Source organism: Hipposideros armiger, unplaced genomic scaffold (genome assembly GCF_001890085.2).
Source record: "Hipposideros armiger isolate ML-2016 unplaced genomic scaffold, ASM189008v1 scaffold_863, whole genome shotgun sequence".
Classification (NCBI taxonomy): Eukaryota; Metazoa; Chordata; class Mammalia; order Chiroptera; family Hipposideridae; genus Hipposideros; species Hipposideros armiger.
In genome coordinates, this window is record NW_017732213.1 from 290,357 (window position 1) to 296,356 (window position 6,000).

General features: G+C 51.5%; 1 protein-coding gene across 3 annotated transcripts in view; it reads right to left on the reverse strand.

The window, feature by feature from the left end:
- ZHX2 (zinc fingers and homeoboxes 2) overlaps positions 1 to 5,658 on the reverse strand; it is a 148,387-nt gene extending 142,729 nt beyond the window's left edge. For all 3 annotated transcript variants that reach the window (XM_019629692.1, XM_019629693.1, XM_019629694.1), the window contains exon 1: positions 5,457 to 5,658. The gene's annotated coding sequence lies outside the window, so the exon portion shown is untranslated. The remainder of the gene's footprint in view (positions 1 to 5,456) is intronic.
- Positions 5,659 to 6,000: the final 342 nt, after the last annotated feature.

The window sequence follows — 6,000 nt, forward strand, 5'->3', positions numbered from 1 at the left end:
ACTGAGGGAAGCCTGACCAGAGCAGCCCCAGGGCCTCTGATATCTTCTCCTGGGTTCAAAGCAAAGGTGAAGGGTCATGACCAAAGTTATTTTGCTGATAAGTGATGAAGTTGCAAGATGACCCAGGAGCCTGAGGGTCAGGAGAAAGGCAAGTATAGTGTTTGGGGACTAACTGGAACCCCTTTCTACCGATTTCAGTTCCACTGAGTTATTACACAAGTAGAGCTAGTTCCCTGCAGGCAACAGCTGACTAACATTGGGTTAATTTTGGATTCTTATTGGCAGGACCTGAAAGAAAATCTTCCCACCATCACTCATTCTTAGTGTATGCTGTCTCCTTTTCGCCCTGGTCTGAAACCTTCCAGAACTCATTTTATTTCAAATAAGAACCACGCTGCTTTGTCTCCGCAAGCCCTACTGCCATCAGTCTGCCCTTCATAAAAACACAGGACATTCCCTCCTCAGCAACCTGCCTTAGCTCCCTAGTACCTGTAGATTAAACGCCAATCTCCTCCACGTCCAACCCCAAGTCTGGCATCATCTCTCTGCACAACCTTCCCTGCATCCCTTCTCCACCTCCCCAGGACACACATAGCTCCCAAGACGCAGTTTTCATTTTGAATACCTCTCTTTCTCTTCTCATCATAAGCCACACACACTTTATCTGCCAACTCAACAGCTGTTCATTCACTCCTTCTACCTTATGAGTTGAACCCCAATTTGTTCACAGCAGCAAAGTGCCTAACTAAAAATATTTGACTGCCTGCCTCTCCCTGGTAGGTTTGGGAGGGCACGGGGCACAGTTCTGGCCAATGAGCTCAGGACAGAAGTTCCTCAGAGATGTGTTCCTTCCTCGATGTAACAGTAAAGCCATCCTTGGTAAACACTCTTGATGCCTCACTCATCCCACTTTCTCTTTCCTTGAATGCAGATGTGAGGCCTGGAGATGCAGCAGCCATCTTCCCACCATGAGACCATAGACCTGGGCCAAAGGTCTATAGTCCACAGGTGGCAGAGTGGACAGAGTCTAGATTCCCACTGGTACAGCTAAGACATCATCCCACCTGCCCTTATTGTTGTCTACACAAATGAGCCCCCATCTGGTGAAGGCACTGGTGGTCAGGATTTCTGTTGCTAGCAGCTGAATGCAACGATGTCTGATACACCTCCAGACACTGTTTCTCATCACTGATGGATCAGTTCAGATGCTACCCGCTCTAGGATAACCTCCACGGTTCCTTCCCTCAGAGCAGAATAACCACGTTCTTCCTTGTGCTTCCACATAGTTACTGTTCTCAGTCACGGCCCTTATTTAATCTGCTTGATTTGGCCTAATGAGCTTTTGTTTCCCTGCTCGCCTGCTCAAACTCCTAGAAGGTAACAGGGCTGTATCTCACCAGCATCCTCGTAATGTCTGGAGCAGTGCACTGCATTGGAGGGTGGAATGTACGGAGCACACCACTTATTAGCTGTTTGGTCTTGGGCCCCAAGTTAGAGAACCTCTTTGTATCTCCGCTTCCTCACCTTATAAAAGGGAGAGAATGAGAGTGCTTACCTCACAGGGTTGTCACAAAGACAAAATAGTTTAATCATACGCACTTAGAAGAGTCCCTAGCATATAAAAGTGCTAATGACTGCAGGCTCTTATTAGTGTGATGAATATTACAGCTGCTGAAGCAACAAATAAATCAACACATAGTTGGTAAATAAGCGAATAAAGGAATGAAACCCGGGGAGATTCCTGTTTCAGACCACAGGGCAGTGGTCACTGTTGCATCTTTCCTGCCTGTGCCTAAACTTTCCCTTTCATTCTAAAACGAGGACTGCCCATATCCAAGGAGCTGCGATGCTGGAGTATTTAAAGCTAAGGAGGAAGGCCTGGCTTCAAATACTGATTTGACTTTTTGCTGTGCAGCTTCGGGCAAGTTTCTTCACCTCTATGAGCCTCAGCGTCTTCAACTGTAAACAGGGGATAACAATAATACTAATCTCGTAGGGTTTTGGTGAGAATTAAATGATAAGTTCTAAGCCTGGCATACTGAAATAGTAAGTGTTGGCAACTGTTATCCAACATTGCCATTATTTTTTAATTTTTTTTTGTCAAATGCACAGCATCCCACCGAATAACATAGCCCTCGTGTGGATGAGACACTTGGGAGTGAAGTCACCTTTCAGCCCTATGGGGGCATGTCAAGATACACTGCATTTACATCTGGGAGAAGACCCTTCTTGAGGCTAACAAACAGCTCTGTCATTTTGAGCTTTTCCTTTAAGTGGGGATTATTTAATATACATCAGGTGCTCAAATGACGTCATTTCATCCGACGTCGTCTCGTTCTTACGTTGATGAGTCAAAACTAATCAATTCCCAGCCCGGGCCACTGTCAGTGTGGGGTTTGCTTGTTTTTCCCATGTCTTCGTGGCTTTCCACCGGGGTCTCCGGTTTCCTCTCCCATCCCAAAGATGTGTCTATTAGGTGAACCGGTGTGCCTAAATTGTCCCAGTCTGAGCGAGTGCGGGGGTGTGTGAGTGCGCCCTGCCATGGAAGAGTTCTCGCCTTGCCTCCTGAGCTATAGGGACCGGCCACCCGAGACCCTGGACTGGAATAAGTGAGTTGGAAAAATAATTGTTGCTTGTTTTTATTAATCTTTCTTAAGTGAATGTATAGCTCACATTTATGTCATTGTTTAATATTAGACGTGTTTTGGGTCTTTATTTAGAAGTTCGGAGATTTTTTTTTTAATTGGGGAACTGGGGAGGGGACAGCGCTGGGGAATCGAGGAAGGGAACAGACAAGTTGCTGTCCTTTTGTTCTTCAGTCTAGTTGTGGAGGACGTCGCTTCACTGGCCCATGTTGGTATTATCATTGCGCTTTTCCCCGGGTGAGGTAGTCGCTCGCCAGCCATTGGATGGTCACTCAGGGCTGCCGCCGGCAGCTCATGCTGGCTGCCAGCCACTCACTGTAGTTCACGGTTGCCCACTGCAGCAGGGGCTGCAGCCTATGCCGCTGTGGGCAACTCACGGTAGCTCAGTTGTTCACCATCTTAGCTGCAGAGGGCGCAGAGTCACTGGCCCTCATGTGGGATCCAAACCAGGCCCTGCTGCTCAGAGCTGGTGACCCAAGTCAACTCTTAACCAACGGCCACTAGGTCGGCCCCTGGTGATGATTTTATGATCAGAAATAGGCTATAGGAACTTAACTCTTGTTTATATCAATTAGCCTAGGGTTAAATTGGTTTTGTTATGCATTGTTTAGTTTAAAGCTGCAGTTTCCAGAAACCTATTGATGACATTAAGTGAGGACTTGCTGTATTTAGTTTACCCTAAAACCCTGGCCTCTAGATTTTCCTCTTAAGATCTGTTAACTTCAGGTAGATCCTTAGTTGCCATCAAACCTGGCCCGAAGGTACCTGTGCACAGAACAATCAAGGAGTGGAGCTTTTAAACAGCAAAGATATCCCCACAGTTCACGGGTCCAGTTATTGTCAGTGACACATTTCAATCTTACTTGTAGAATTTTCCCCCTTTGGCCTTAAAAGAAGAGATGTATACAGCTCTATATAACTTTCCCTTTAAACTTAAATCAAGCCTTTAGGTTAGTCCTATTCAAGCACTTAACAGCACCATTAATCTATTTTCACTATTAAACAAGCCATTTTACAAGATATTTATTCCACTTGGTTGTCATCCAAATGCTTTTTGACATTACTGCCCTGGGACTGAACTGCTTAAACTCAGTGCCCTCATAGATAGAAAGGCACTGTTTGACAGAAATCTTGGAGAGCTCTCAGGACCTCAACCCCTTCACTTCAACCGGCATTAATTTCTGCTCTCCATAAAGGAGTGTGTGTGTGTGTGTGTGTGTGTGTGTGTGTGTGTGTGTTTTAAGAGGGTAACTGTGGGAGGTCTGAGTGAGCTGAGGGATGAAGGGGAGGGATTCGTGCCCCTCAAATCCTGCTCATCAGGGCTTGCCTCAGACTTAGGAAGATGCTTACTTGGAGACAGAAGGTGCTCAGTAGAGATTGGGTAGAGAAGAACTTGAGGGCCTCAAAAGAGCCCTGGGGCTCAAGGTGGGTGCGTCTCTTTCAAATGCGAAGGGTCCAGAGAAAGTCGTTATTCTTCCATCTCCCTCCTCCCCACCTCTGGGACAAACCCGCGCCCATGGCGGAACAGCTGAAGGTAGAGACCCCCACTGGCTTGGAAGCCCATCAATCAGGTGGAAGGCAGCCTGAGCAAATCGCAACTTGGCTTCCCTGTCAAGTTTTCTCTCCAGCCTAACAAACCACCCTCCTCCTGCGAGCTCCTCTGCCTCGGAGCACCGTGCTGCGACGAGGCCAAGGGAACCGTCCTGTGATGCTCAGCGGTTTCCAACTTTCCGCTCATCTTAGTCTCCGCAGCCTCCTGCAAAGCTGCTGGGGATAGGACAAGTTTGCAAAGGCGAGCCTACCAAGTCCCAGGGAAGCCACAAAGAAGCTGCCACACCAACAAAGATTAACCTCTTGCGGGGCAGACGCAGAGCGCCAGCTGCCGTTCCGGGGGCGAACGTGGGCTGGGGCTGGTGGAGGCGGGCTGCTGCGGGCGTGGGCCAGCCGGTGGCGGACAGCCAGCCCGGGGACCCCGCGGTCTCCCACAGCCCCTCCCCACGCGGGCGCCCCGGCACCTGAGCGGGGCGCGGGGACAGCGCCACGCTCTGGCCCTGCCCGCGGCAGGTAGCTCGGGCGCCCGCCCGCCCGCGCCGCGCCGCGCGCCCGCTGCCTGCAGCCACCAGGAGCTACGAGAGAGGAGAGGCAGCCTCAGCCCACGGCGTCATGCTTCCTGCCACCACATTACGGCGAATCGTCACCAGGCGAGGGGAGAAGAGGGGAGGGAAGGGAGCACACACACACGCAGCCCCCCGCCTGCCCAAACCCGCCGAGACGGGGCCACGTCCCGGTGGCGTCCCCGCGGGACCTGCCCCGTTTGCACAAAGCGCCGCGGTTGGGCCAAGAAGGGAGGGAAGCCGGCCACGAAATAAATAAATAAAAAACAGAGTCGGGTCTACGTAACGCCCTGTCGAAAGCGGACGCCATATTTTTTTGTGGCTTATGTCGACATAGGGAAACGTAGACATGTTTTTCCTCCTGCTCCTCCTCGCGGGCTGGCTCCCGTTTACCCAAACTTGTAATCAAAACTCTTAAAAAAAAAATCTCTCCCCCCACCCCGGGTCTTCTTATTTCCTCCCTCCCTCAAAAAAAAAAAAAGCCTGCACCCCTCTCCGTAATCCCCCCGCCCCCCCTTCCGATCACAAACCCGGCTTAAGTCCCATTAACAACACATTTTCGGGAGCCGTGGCGGCGGCGGCGGCGGCCGCGGCGGCGGTGGGAAAGTTGGGCTGGAGTGGCCGGCGCCGGGCGTGCGGGGCTCGGGGCTGGCGGCGCCGGGCGGGGGGTGCCGGGCTCCGAGGCGAAGTTTCTTACCTGCGCCGGGGCTGGGAACGCGGGGACCCGGGCTGGGAACGCGGAGACGCGGCGCGGGCGTTCCAAAATGGAACTCTGCTGGCTGCCCCCACCCACTCCCCACTCCCCACCGGGCGCCCGGCTCGGGCTCCGTGGGAAAGAGGGGGAGAGCCAGCCCGCCGGACAGACAGACAGAGAAAGCCCCCGTACGGAGAACAGTGGTCAAATTTTTTAAAAGGAAAAAAAAAAAAAAAAGAAAAGAAGAAGAAGGGGAAAAAAAAAAAAGGGGAAAAAAAAATGTCTCGATCAGTGGGGAATCTACGCCAAAACCCACATGATCTGTAACGTCAGCATGCGTATTTGCATACGATACCACCACCCGAGCTGCCACCCCGGCTCGGGTTCCGCAGAAAGTTACAAAGTGAAATTCAGCCCCCTCCGGAGACGCCGGCGAAATGTCATTTTCAGGCGGGAGCTGGAGGTTGGGGCTTGGGGTGGGGAGGGGGGGGACGCTCGCTCGAAAGCCGCTGGTTCCTAGCCAAGGTTGGGGGGCGGGGAGGGGGTT